Source organism: Brassica rapa, chromosome A08, assembly GCF_000309985.2.
Source record: "Brassica rapa cultivar Chiifu-401-42 chromosome A08, CAAS_Brap_v3.01, whole genome shotgun sequence".
Lineage (NCBI taxonomy): Eukaryota > Viridiplantae > Streptophyta > Magnoliopsida > Brassicales > Brassicaceae > Brassica > Brassica rapa.
Genome location: NC_024802.2, coordinates 15,015,040 through 15,027,753, shown reverse-complemented (window position 1 = coordinate 15,027,753; position 12,714 = coordinate 15,015,040). Strand labels below are relative to the sequence as shown.

Genomic DNA, 12,714 nt, shown 5'->3' with positions numbered 1-12,714 from the left:
AAATAACATTAAAATAACAATATAAAAATTTAGATAACTCTTTTTTGTCAACAAAAAATTTAGATAACTTTACAAGAGTTTCTTGAGCAATGACGTTGCTTTAAGGTGAATACCAATATGTAGCATTATTCATGACCGTAGAAAATGATAATATTATGGCAGCATGAAAATACAGTCTCATCTCATGTAAGTTTGTTTTAAGTTTTTTTTTTTCATAAAGAATCACTTGTTTACAAACGCAAGAAGAGATAATGTAACGAAGATGGGTTTTCAGTAGTGAAATTTTAGCTCGATTAAGATTTTACTAATCAAAAAGAGAACTATATGTTTATATAGACAAAATAGGATGGTTAACTATGAACACCACGTACAAAATTGTATGTTTAGTGTTTTGAATCTGGGATAAGTGTTTGATCCCAAAAGTAAAAAATTCTGAAGCTTTTCTTCACTTTCTGAATTTCTTTAAAATAAGGTGAAAACGGTTCATTTTTATAGTTACGAAACCATTTTCACTAAATAAAAATAAGCTGTCGCAAAAATCACATGAACTTGTCGGATATTTTTTATACAATTGCCCATACGAAAGTTTCAAATTCTGTGTGTAAGGGTGATATACCTTTTTGTATTTCTTGCCCCTATCAGTTCAAAACCTTATAATGTATTATACCCACTGTGTCTTGAAAATAAATTCTTATATATCCTTCCAAAATCCATCGGTAAAACATATATATCTTCGTACTTCACATGGCATGCTTTGTGTTATCTACTCCATGAATAATAAGAATAATGTTTGAGTAATTCCATTCTGGACCATTGATATTTCTGCCTTATTCCATATAATCGTTTCTGTCTCCACTAAATGTAAAATGTTTCTAGAATCTCTATAATGCTATTAAAAACCATATCATTGTGCTCTTTCCAAATATCTTATAGAATCCAAACATATTGATAGTCTTTCTACGGATATATTAATTTATCATTGGCTGTGACATAATTTGTTCTAACACGGTTTCTATGAAAAATAAAGATACATTATTGGTAATCACGTAATTCTATGCTAAATCTAACTATAATTGTTTAGTTTAGCTTATGTTGTTCCAAAGACATTAAATACCGAAGTTCAGTTGAAAAAAAGAACTCAAATCTATGGAGAAAAACAAAGTGTAAAAACAGAGAAAATAGACACTACGTCGTGGCTTTTAATAGTGGGGCCCAATTTAGGTCAACAACTTCTTCAAAATAGGTACACACACCCATCCGTAAGCTGGCACGAAGACCCCCACCCCCTTCCTCACTGGCTTGCTTCTACACTACAAATTCACTGCCTTGAACTATGTAAATATATACTTATACTTCAGTTACAGTCCAAGTCTCAAAGCGTTTCAACGGGAAGTAAGTAAATCAATATGATAAAATGAGAGAGTAAAGTAACTTAAGAGGACAAAATAAAATGAACTGTGGCTAAAATTAAACTACGTGCGGGTAAATAAAGGAGTAGCATCTGTTTCTATTGGGTTCTGCCAACATCTGCCCAAGAGAGAGACAGAAAGAGAGAGGAGATAGAGACATTACACACTAAATATCTGACCCGTGATCATTCGGGAAACAAGAAAAACAAACAGAAAAATAATATACGAAAAAAATAGCAGTAATAAAAAGCAATGATTGTTCCTTCTCAAATTTAACAATGAATAATTTTGGTCTTTAATTCTCTACAAAAAAAAAGGAGGAAATGCATTATTCTCCATCATTCTCCGGTCACAATTCATACCCATATTTATACGGGCGTAGACTGATGTGATTGTACCATCGTACTACTGTTGCATTTTTATATTTATAGTGTTACAGCGTTTGGTCTACGAATGAACGGTATCAATATTTTTTTTAGAAAATACAATTTTTATATGTTCAATACAAAAAACGTGCTGCTAAGGGTTGATGCATGGTCTACGTACATGCACATATCAACTTTCGACAGTCCCGAGCGTAGATGCGTTTCATATAACTACATCAATAACGAATATACATTAAAACATGTTTTTGTTCCATAAATACAAAAAAAAAAAATCAAAATAACATTCATTAAATAGTATAAAGATACATATATCTATAAAATTAAATGATTAGTGATTAGAGTTTAGATTTTTTTTGTGGGGTGCATGAGGGTTAGAATTTATAGTCTAGGATTTAGGATTTAGAGTAATTAATATTTTAAAAAACTATTTCTTTCTATCTAATATATTATCACTTAAGAATAATTGATCTGTCACTCTTTAATGAAAGTTATTTTCATTATTCTTGTGCTATTTTTATAATAAAGATTATTTTGATGAAAATTTCCATATCTAAAGTGTATGTAAAAGTCTGTAATCTCTTTATATTCAATATACCTTTGAATTTTAACAGGATGTTTGAGTTTCTCAAATTAACATCTGATTTTATTTATTACGGTTAGTATACCTTTGATTTTATCTCTTTATATTTAATATACTTTTTAATTTTAACGAGATGTTGGAGTTTTCAAGTTCAAGTTTAACTTCTTATATTCAATATACCTTTGAATTTAACAGAAAGTTGGGATCTTTCAAGTTCATGTCTGATTTTATTTCTTCTGGTTAGTATGATTGTTCATGTTGAAAACAAATGTTAACGTCATATAAATTTATTATAAAACTTATTCTCATAGCATAGTCGAATATTTTTTATATATAAGATATTATTTGTCTAAGAATATTTCCAACCCATTTATATATATGTCTCTATAATACTGTCTAGAGATAAAACTATATCAATTCATCTCTATTTCTTCCTCTGAAATAGATATTACTATTTTTCTTTTTTTTTATAAAGGAAGAAATAACATTCTTCTATTTTTACTCTATTTTTAGATATTTCTATTTTTAAAAACATTATAATAAATTTTATCTGTATTATGGAGTAATTCTATTTTAAGAAAAAAAAACAGCAAAATATTTATAGATGGTCTAAAAACATATGTTAAATCAAACAACATATATAATCACCTATCCTGGTTTTATGTCATATTGGTACAAAATGGAAATCCACGGCTTTACCTAATCAAATTTTTGGAATCAAGTTAAAAACTCACAAAACTTTTACCAAGCCTCAACAATAGATTTACTGACCAAAAAAAGATCTAAAGTAGGGAATTCACGATTTTTATCACTAAAGTATATTATCACTATATGCTCTGAGGAGACATACAAGTCTCGGTCTACAACCTCGTAGATTTTTTTTTTTTTGAATATTTTAAAATTTTTACGTTGTTGCAGATGAGCTAATAGTGAATACGATCTGAGCTCAGAGAGAAAAATGAAAAGGGAAGAATTGTTTATGTTATCAGATTACGTTACAATCGAGTTACATATATAGTCTCGGTTTATACATGTACCGGAAATAATTTACAATAACCAATGTAAACCAACTCTACACATTAATATTTCCTCTCAAGATGACGCGTAAATTAAATGTAGCGACATCTTGCTTATGAGAGAAGTAAATTGAGTAGGGTAGAGAGGTTTTGTAAGCATGTCGGCGATTTGAGTACTCGTTCCAACATGAAGAGTCTTGATCAAACCACTGACTATGTGATCACGAACTTGATGACAATCTGATTCGACATGTTTGGTTCTTTCATAAAAAACCGGATTGTTAACAATGTGAATAGCAGCCGTGGAATCACAGAAGAAGGCTACAGCCTTTGACTGAGGTGCCTGAAGCTCACCAAGAAGATTCACAATCCAAATGATTTCTTTGACAACAACGGACATTGCTCTGTACTCTTCGGCTGAAGAATGAGATACAACATCTTGTTTCTTTGACTTCCACACAATGAGGGAGGAGCCAAGAAACATACAAAATTCAGAAGTAGAACGTCTTGTATCAAGACAAGAGTTCAAATCTGCATCCGTGTAGCTCTAAAGAACCATATCAGAAGTAGCAGAATAGAATAATCCAAGACCAATTGTTCCCTTCAGGTAGTATAAAACCTTGTACGCAGCCTGAAGATGAACACTCTGAGGATTAGCTGCAAACTGACAGAGCTTGTTGACACTATACGTAATGTCTAGCCGTGTGATCATGAGATACATTAAACGTCCAACCAATCTTCTATAAATAGTCGGATCGTCAATAAGAGGGAATTTTGGATCATAAAAGAGCGTAATGCTTGGATCCATTTGAATAGAAGATGGTTTACAAGCCATTTTTCATGTCTCTTTCAGTAGCTCAAGAACATATTTGCGTTGACAGATGGTAATCCTTTTCTGAGAAAGCGCAATCTCCAGCCCAATAAAGTATTTAAGAGGACCAAGGTCTCGCAGTTTGAACATATCATCCTTAAGCTGGTCAACCTCGTTATCATCATTACTTGCAATGATGATATCGTCTAAATAAACAAGGACTGCAATGTATTTCCATCAAAGTTCTTAATGAACAGAGTGTGATCATTGTGATATTTACTGAACCCCATTGAGAGAAGTGTTGAATTGAACTTGAGAAACCATTGCCTTGAAGCCTGTTTGAAACCATAAAGAGATTTCTTTAGTTTGTAGACTGCATTTGGAGGCAATGTCTCTCCCTCTTTTGGTGTATAACCCGGTGGAAGTGTCATGTAAATCTCCTCTTGAAGATCACCATTGAGAAAAGCGTTTGAGATGTCAAGCTGCGTGAGACTCCAATTCTTTGCAGTTGACACAGCTATCAGGGTCTTCATTGTGGTCATTTTAGCAACATGAGAGAAAGTATCAACAAAATCAACTCCCTCTTGTTGAGTATATCGTTTCGCTACTAAATGTAACTTATAACGCTCCAAAGTATCATCTGCGTTCAGCTTCACTTTGTATACCCATTTGCATTCTATAGCATGTTTACTAGGAGGCAAAGAGCACAAGGACCACGTCTCAGTACTTTCAAGAGCTATAAGTTCTTCATTCATCACCTTAAGTCATTCATAAAAATTCTAGGCTTGAGTGAAAGAAATATGTTCTATATGCTGAGACAAAGCACAAACATATCCTTCATACACTTCAGAAAGCCTTGAATAGGAGTCATGAGCCGCCAAAGGATAAGGAATATCTGTGTCAGTGAGATTACAAAGATAATCACTAAGATATTCAGGAGGTTTAGATACCCTTTTAGAGGTATCTGATGGCATTGCACTCGATGAAGTAGATGCATTAGGCTCTTCCGAAGGCATTGAAAAGGGATAACTCTGTGGATGAGGAATATTTGGTATCATATTCATCCAATCAGAAGAAAATAACTTATCAGAATACACTGGCTTGTCCTCCGTAAATGAAAAAATATCTTCATGAAACGTGACATTTCTGGAGATATGGATATTATTTGTATTAAGATCCAAGAGTTTATACCCTTTGTAGCATAAGGATACCCAAGAAAAGTGCATGCTCTAGACCTTGGTTGAAATTTGTGTATATTCTTAGGTCAAGCATCCAAACACACGTACATCAGAGTAATCAACTTGTTTTGATGTTAGAATTTCAAATGGAGTCTTGTTGTTTAACCGGGGAGTAGGCAAGTGATTGATCAGAAAAACTGCAGTCAAAATACAGTCTCCCATATATTCCAGTGGAACTTGAGATTGAAACATAAGCGTTCTTGCTACATTACGAATATGCTGATGTTTCCTCTCTATAACTGAATTATGCTCAGGTGCCTCTGCAAAATGAGTGATACGATATGATTTTTTTTCTCTTAAAAAGCTCTGTAAACTGAAGTTCTGGAAAATTATCTGATCAAACACCTTTCACCATAGCTTTATATTGTGTTTCAATTATCCGCAAGAACTCAGGAAAGACAGTTAGACTTCATCCTTACTTCTGAGTAGATAAAGACAGGTGACTCGCGTGTGATCATCAACAATCGTAAGGAAATACTTGTACCCCTCAGGTGTGGCACTGAGAAAGGCCCCCACACATCTATATGAAGCATATCAAAATCAGCGTCACATACATTGTTATGAGAAATATAAGAAAGATGCTTTTGTTTGGCAAGATAGCAAATAAAACGATGATGATTTTTATTCTTCAGTTGAAAACCAAGTACATCACTTAAGAAATCAGTCTTAATATAGACGGATGTCCAAGTCTAGTGTGCCAAAGAGCAGAATCAACAATTACATTGGAACATAACAATAAAGGTTCTTTATTTAATAATACAGGAAGAGAGGTAGTATCCAAGACATATAGATTCGCTATCTTTTCACCATGTCCAATCATCAGTTTCTTGATATGATCTTGTATCATACAAGAAGATCCATCAAACATAATCGGATAGCCTAAATCTTTGGTTACCTCACTCACACTCAATAAATCCAGTCGAAATTCTGGTACATAAAGAACATTGTTGAGAACCAAATGATCACTAAATCTGGCACAACCAACGCCTTCAATTTTCACACCAAGACCATTTGGTAATGTGACTGAAGCATTGAGTGTAGCTGATAAAGATTCAAAACGTTTTTTATCACATGTGACATGGTGCGTGGCACCACTGTCTACAATCCAAGAATTGGATCCCAACACATTGCTCGTAGCCTGTAAGATAGCTATAAATCTCAGAGTAGATGATGAATAGGCCATACCAGGTAGTGCAGTGATTGTAGCTCAAGAAGAAGAAGCAACATTTGAAGAACTCAAAAGTTGAAGCTTAGAGTTGAAGTAAACAATCACCCCTTGAATGATTTTTTGTCAGACTATTAGCCATTGTTGAGATGTCCATTAATTTCAGTATCACCGAGAGTAAGCTGAGCAACCACATGTTTATTGTATCCGGAAGGCTTAGTTGTGGTGAAGTTCTTCTCAGACTTGTTCTTGTGCTTGAAGTCGGTAGGATATCCATGAATCTTATAGCATGTTTCTGTGGTGTGGCCAGTGTAACCATAGTGAGTACAAATAGGTTTGTGTTGCCTCTGATTGTAGTTGGACTGAGCCTCATTGATCAGTGCATGAGTCTGAACATTGGAGACAACTTGAAACTCTGAAGGATTTTCTAACGAGCTAAGATTTCTTTGGATAAAGTCTTGATCCAAAAGATTGTATATCTCAGACAAATTTGGAACGTTCTTCTTCATTATGATTTAGCTCTTGATGGTAGCATAAGACTCATTCAGGCATGCCAAAAACTTAACGATCTTTGATTGTTCAGCTTTCTTGTCCATAGATTTACAACAATCACATCTATGACAAGTAGCCCATCAAGTTTATCCCTTAAAGTCTTCAAGTTTTTATAATAAGAGGCTAAATCCATAGAACCTTGTTGCAAAGACCAAATTTGCTGAAAGAGCATATACGAGCGTGGGAGGTTTGTGATATGAAACCGAGCAGAAAGATCATTTCAGATTTCTGATGCATCATTAAATCTCAGAATACTTTTGTAGATCTGTTTTGAAATAGAGTTCAGTATCCAAAATTTGACCATAGAATTGCATCGCGACCAGATCCAGAAGCTAGCATGAGAATTACTTGGCCTAGCTAATGATCCATCAATCAATGCAGATTTATTGTTCGCATCTAAGATTATCGTCATTGTTATACACCAATTATTGTAATTCGTACCATCTAGAACTTTAGTGATAATCGAAAGACTTGGATTATCGCTACCGGTGAGATAGAACGGAGAATGAATGCTATCGAACGATTTCGTCGGTGCGATCGGGATTGCGGTGGCGAATCTTCCGTATTCAAAATTCTCCTCGCCGACGACGAAGCTCGTCCCATACGCCGCGTAACTCTCCTTCCGATCCCCATCGATGAGATTCCAACGAAGCGAGAAAGCGAATCGAGTGAGGTTCCGAGCTTCACCGCTCTAATACCATAATAATGAATACGATCTGAGCTCAGAGTGAAAAATGGAAAATGAAAATGGAAGAAATGTTTCTGTCATCAGATTCTGTTACAAGTTACAATAATCGAAATAAACCAACTCTACGTATTAATATGAACAGATCAAAAAAGGTTTCTTAGAGTTCATCAACAGTACCGTAAGACACGTACATTTAGTAATGGGAACAAAAGAAAAACAGGAGAAATGACAAAAAGGACTCGATCGACGAAATTCTATACAAAATTATATAAATCAATATTTGTCTATTTACCTATGGTGTGTTAGATTAGTGGTTTAACGCAAAATTTAGTTCCGCTGTGTCTTTAGTTTGATTTTCATTAGGAAAAATGTTTTACACTATACCATCAGATATTTTCAACGCTGATTTTGAATCTGGAAGAATATTAAAATCTGGTTCGAACTCCTTTTGGTTAATTTAAAAGTTATAGTATTTCCCTACCTTCTCGTTGGGGATGTCAAGTATGAATATTGAAAACGTGCTATACTGATTTCCTCATTGCAACGCACCGACGTGTTAAACGTCATTCTTGTCCATATATTATTACTGATGAATTAAAGTCTGTGTTTTGTCCACTTGAAAATTCTTTGACGATGTCATGTCATCGACTATTGACTATTTTCCGACATTGACCCAGTTTGTATTTTTCTACAAGTTTTCTTCTACTTTTCTTTTATTCGTGCTTAATAAATTGTTATCAAACTGCCAATCCCTTTCTTATTAATGAAGAAACATTTTGAAAATATAACCTTACAAGTGTAAATTATTTACAGGGATGCCATCCTTATGTGGCAGCACCATATTCACTCTCAGCCTATATAATTAACTGCCCATTCTTCCCTAGAGAATTTACAACAAATGCCATTGACAGTCCACCCTTAATAATGTCATTCTCCAATGTTCATTCAAATTATATTACCTTAATTACATTAGCTTAACATTTAACAAAAATACAATAGAAACTATGTTACACGATCATTGCTCCCTGGACCCTGGACAGTACTGAAACACAATAGATCCATCATACTGAAACAATATATGTTCGATTCTTCAGTTATCTGCACACTTATGAAACACAACACTCAAAAAAACAATCCATATAATATAAGATTTTGAATTTAAACACAAAAATGCAAGAAAGTATCAGAAGATTCCAATGTAACTAAACCAAAGGATACTTATAAGTCTAAAAATTCAAGAAAGTTTCGGAAGATTCCAATATATCACACTATCTAAGATCGTAAGTGAGTCCATCCAATATATTGCTGCCAATTTTGGTCTTTCCACAGTTTGATCGAAAGCATGTATTTTTATTATAACTCAAGAACCGGTTATTTCTTTTGTATGCATGAACCGGTCATATTCGTTTTTGCAATGTGATTAAACCAAAAGGTTTTTTTAAATTGACTACAACTTACGGTGTTAAAACGTAAGTTGAAATTTATTATAGGTTTGTGTAGATTGACTTAATTTAAAATATTTTGGACAATATATATATTTCTGACTATTAAATGTACTTTTTTCTATAATGATTGTTGGTTGTAATCGGGGAATTAGTATGGGTTAGTGGCAATTGATATTGACGAGTATAATATAGAAAGTCTTGAATATGGTTAATGATTCGTTCTCATCATGTATTTCATATATGGCAAACATATTTTTGTGATTGCGCCAGTGATTGGGATACTTTCTTAGATTTATCGTCAAGGCAATATATATGGTAAATGGTATTGTGATTTGACGTTAATTAGAGTGATTGACAAGTTAAATCACTCACATGATTTGTGCTAATCTTTTCAAAAGATACGCAGAGATCAGTGCTCTGGTTTTAAGCTATATATATAAGCCAAGCCAGAGTTAGCACAATTCATCAGAAACCTAAACCACCACATATCTTTCGTAAAACCTCTACTCTTTATGATTTATTCTTTCTTGAAGCCTCTACTCTTTATCATTTATATTTTCTTGAGTTGATTCTATATTGTTCTGGATTTCAACTTAAAATCCAGGGATTACTGTCCAATCGGGTTAAAAGAGTCATGACTAAATTGATGGTTTTATATTAATTTGTGTTTTTATGAAAAATTTTGAAATTATAATTTTATTGCGTTATGTTTTCCTCATTAAAGTTGAAATTTTTTTGGTGGATACATAAGTATATCAGTCTAATGTGGACATACGATATGGAGTCTAAATCTGAATCTAAGTTTGAGTGTAATACCTGTATCCGTATCAGTTTTGGAATCATTCAGCCAGCAATCACCAATCCACCGCGTCTCTTCCCCAAAGCCATTTGAGGACAATGATTTGCAGATGAATCAGAGGATCGTCGGGGAAATTTGTTTTTTTTTTCAATGAGATCAATTGAAAAGAAAAAAGAATCAGTAATCGGAAAGAATTGGTGGTAGGGACAAATAATAAGAATACAATATGCTCGGTAGTTCGTAGACGTCTTCTCACCTGTGTTCCTCTGGTGAAATATCTTGATTTTGTTAGAACCCTAATCCTTTTTTTGTCCCGAGAGAGTCAATTTGTTATTATTTAATTTATTGCATAATTCATAAAAGAAATGGACTGAATATGTTCAATTTTCAAAAAGTCCATCGTATGTAGTAGGATTTTTGAGTTATCTATTATAATATTGGGCTCTACTATAACAAATTTAGACCCATATTTGGTAATGTAATTATTTGCTAAATATGTTCAGTAACAACAAAGCCCATCATATGTAATTTTTTTAGTTTTTTAACTACGTTCATGGTACAATTGCATCACTATAAACTCTAACTTCCCTGGAGAATTTACTCAAATAATGGACTAACGATATCCATAAATTGTTTATGCGTATAAAATACTCATTTTTTTAAATATTAATGCATTAGAAATATTTAGGAGGGGTTATTGGGACATGAATTTTAATGGAATTTGATGATTTCAATAGTTGAGAAGATTTTACAAGTTAACTAGATTTGACAAATTTTATCCAATATTCTTACATAGATTTTCATTACTCGTGTATAAGATTCTATTGATTGTTATTAACTGGTAAAAAATTAATGGTATAATAGGAGAAAAGAAAAAAGAATCATTTCAATTATTAAAAAGACAAAATGTCATTGTACCTTTTAATATATAGATATATAAATAAAAGTTATTTTTTATAATTTTTAAAATATATGGTTTTAAGTTTGAACTTTTTATATAAAAGCTTTCGATTTTTTTTTCAAATTGTATTTTTTAATTCTTTTTGAATTCGAAAATACTTTTTAAAACTATTTTAATTTTTTTTTTACATTTATTAAATTTTTAATATTTGCTTTCTACTTTTATGTTAAAGTTGTGATTTGTATTATTTCATTGTTCAATTTTGTGTGTTTTTGTATGCGAGTGTATTTTATTGCATAGATTTCAAAAATCTTATGAGTATAGATGATATTCTCAAAGTTTAGTCTTATGAGTTAAAACAAAGAGAATTTACATCCCAATAACAGTAGATTTTAATAGAATCTTAAAATCAATGAAACTAAACTTTTCCAATAACAAAAGATTTTAAGTGGAATTTAAAAGTCATCATCCCAATAACAATGGTTTCTAATTAAATTTTAAAAATCCATAAACCAATAATAATGGAATCTCAAAATTTAATAACTTCTCTTGAATTCTTCTACCTTATTGTTTTTCAACTATAAATCTTATATTTGATTACGAGAGTGTGTGGATCATGATTAATTTTTAAACCATTTTTGCGCATGCGTATTTGCTCTCACTTTCCATATATTGCCTAATCGTGAATATTGTTTCCTTAATTGGCGATACAGTAATATTTGACACCATAACCTTTTATAAATTTACACATGTGCTTTCAACCAGTTAGCATACATACATAGAATTGCAGTCCCAGAGAACCAGATCTGCCAGATATGAACAAAAACACCAAAGTTATCGTTTCCATATTTGATGATAGTATTAATGCATTTTTGTTTATGGATCTTAACTGGGCCATATCGTATGTGTTTTGGGTTATTATGATATACTCCTTTCGTTTCAAAATAAGTATCCTTTATTCACATTTCACTTGGATTAAAAAAATAACAAAAAATATACTAATCTACTCTTAGTTATTATACAATTGTTTAAATAAAAATGATTTAACTAAATATTTATTGGTCATTTAAAGGGTTAGAAAGTATAATATGAAAAGTACATTGAAAATATAGAAAGACACTTTTTTGAAACAAAAAAAAAACTAAAATAACATTCTTTATAAAACAGAAAGAGTAAATCTTTGTTTTATCAATTATTTTATGTCCATATTGTTACATATAATTCATATTTTTTGAGAAAATTGAATCTTTTTAAATTCTAATAATAAAACAAAAAATCAGGAAAATCACACAATACAAAGTAGCCCAACATGTATTTTGTAAAAATGATAAATTTTATACAATATTTAATTATAGTTCAGATTTTTTCAATGTGTTTTACTATAAACACACTATCCAAATTACGATCTACTACTTTGATTTTTCAATTTTTACATGTGTTTAACATATTACACAACACATTTTATATGTTTTATCCATTGATTTTATGAAAAATATCTAAAATATGTGATATATAATAAAATTCAAATCAAACTCTCATCCCGCGCAAGGTGCGGGTCTTATCCTAGTATATATTAATAAAGAAAATAGGCGACTTCCACTGCATTGTTTGATAGCATAGATACACTGAACGTAATTAAATGTCTAGGAAAATAATAGTAACACATCTCAGTCAGTAACATTTTAAGTTGATTAGTCATGATGTTTTGAACTTTATTTGTTTCT

At 31.9% G+C, this 12,714-nt stretch overlaps 1 long non-coding RNA gene across 2 annotated transcripts; it reads right to left on the bottom strand.

Moving 5' to 3' along the window:
* Window positions 1–8,593: 8,593 nt before the first annotated feature.
* On the bottom strand, window positions 8,594–12,337 carry LOC103834783. 2 transcript variants are annotated; one of them, XR_626557.3, is made up of 2 exons: window positions 10,107–12,337; window positions 8,594–8,950 (listed from the first exon to the last, which is right to left on the bottom strand). It is a non-coding gene; the product is annotated as an uncharacterized LOC103834783 (long non-coding RNA). The 2 variants fall into 2 exon arrangements; XR_004450219.1 differs by having other exon boundaries at window positions 8,594–8,943; window positions 10,107–12,323.
* Window positions 12,338–12,714: the final 377 nt, after the last annotated feature.